Source organism: Bison bison, unplaced genomic scaffold (genome assembly GCF_000754665.1).
Source record: "Bison bison bison isolate TAMUID 2011002044 unplaced genomic scaffold, Bison_UMD1.0 scf7180017864268, whole genome shotgun sequence".
Lineage (NCBI taxonomy): Eukaryota > Metazoa > Chordata > Mammalia > Artiodactyla > Bovidae > Bison > Bison bison.
In genome coordinates this window covers 2,342,471-2,344,192 of record NW_011494840.1, presented here as the reverse complement: position 1 = coordinate 2,344,192, position 1,722 = coordinate 2,342,471, and the positions used below count along the sequence as shown (strand labels likewise).

The 1,722-nt window shown below is 52.0% G+C and overlaps 1 protein-coding gene across 1 annotated transcript in view; it reads left to right on the top strand.

Annotated features, from left to right (window-relative positions):
• BAI3 (brain-specific angiogenesis inhibitor 3) overlaps positions 1–1,722 on the top strand; it is an 880,973-nt gene that overhangs the window by 386,679 nt on the left and 492,572 nt on the right. The window lies entirely within an intron of this gene.

Sequence of the window (1,722 nt, the reverse complement as noted above, 5' to 3'; positions counted from 1 at the left end):
GGCACGTTTCAAATGGCGTCTGGAGTGCCGCCAGTAAAACGCTCATCATCTGGACCTCAGGCATCTGGGTTACATATTCACTGCCTCATGCCCAGGTTTCTCACCACTTGGGTCAACACGGCATAGTTACACCGTTTACTTCCGGTATGCTGGGGCTCTCCCACGTTCACCCACAAGGTGCAGATGGCAGTGTTAATCCATTCCATGAGGGTGTGCACTGGGTTAGGTGCCCCCTGCGTGAGCCGCGAGCCGCCTAGCATTCTGCTGCCTTTGTCTCGACGAGGGGTGAATGGTGATAGATGCCAGCGGTTCTGCCCCATCCCCAGAACACAGGATACTGTCCACCTGTGTCCCAACGTCTCAAGAGCCATACTGCCAAGGGTTCCCCTCGCCTTTGCCGAAATGGTGTACCAAGTCGACCAACTCCGCCTGAGTATATGGTCAGTATACTCAGTTGTGAACTCAGTCACATCTGGGGCCCCTTGAGGATGCCCACCCCGGGCCATAGGCTGCTCATGTTTCACCGTCTGCTGCACAACAGGCCTTGTTGCCAAGTGGGATCCATGGTCTCATAGCATTAATTATCACCATCACTTACCGCCTTGCTGTCAGAGATGCTGGGTTCTTCAGGGCCACCAGGTTCTTGCTCTAACGCCAATATATGTTGCTCTAGTTCTTCCAAGTGACTGCACATTGCACACTGATGCAGCCTCATGGGGAGTACTATCCATATTCACCTGAAGGGTAGTCAAGAAAATGTGTCCCACGGTGCCAGCAGCAGCCTTTGCTGCCTTGTTCACCTTTTCAGTGCTATCTGGTGAACCGTCCACTGCCTCCCAGTCTTCTACTAGAACCCATGCCGAAAGGATCGTGGCCACATGGTACGACATGCTAAGTGGGGGCCGCTGGCTCCCTCCAGCAAGTGGAGTCTCCAGCTCTTCTACCTGCTGGATATCCTGCCACCTCTTCTGTGGAGCCTCAGGCTCCTCTACCAGCTGGGTTTCCTGTTGACTACATCAATTGTATTGTTGATCCTGTTCATGACATCATCTCACTGTTCACACTGTTCACTGAACCCATGGTAGGCAAGACGTGAGCTAAGAGGCTGGAAGAAAATGCGAGGATCCATAGGAACTGCAGACACGTTTATTCTCTCCTGACTGACACGACAGCCACAGCAGCAGACATACATAACACAGCATAACCACACACAACCCTTCTGGGCTTTTCCAGGTGAAGCATATACAGGCAAACCTCACAAAGTAGCCCGTGACTGAGCGGGTAACTCGTGACGTGCATGGGCAGTGCTATAAAGGAGCTCAACTGTTACATAGTCATTATTTACAAAACGTGGAGTGAGAGAGCCTGAGCACGCCATCTTGGTTAGTTTGCTCTCTTCCCTACAATCAGATCAGATCAGATCAGATCAGTCGCTCAGTCGTGTCTGACTCTTTGCGACCCCATGAATCCCAGCACGCCAGGCCTCCCTGTCCATCACCAACTCCCGGAGTTCACTCAGACTCATGTCCATCAAGTCAGTGATCCCACCCAGCCATCTCATCCTCTGTCGTCCCCTTCTCCTCCTGCCCCCAATCCTTCCCAGCATCAGAGTCTTTTCCAATGAGTCAACTCTTTGCATGAGGTGGCCAAAGTACTGGAGTTTCAGCTTTACTATCATTCCTTCCAAAGAAATCCCAGGGCTGATCTCCTTTAGAATGGACT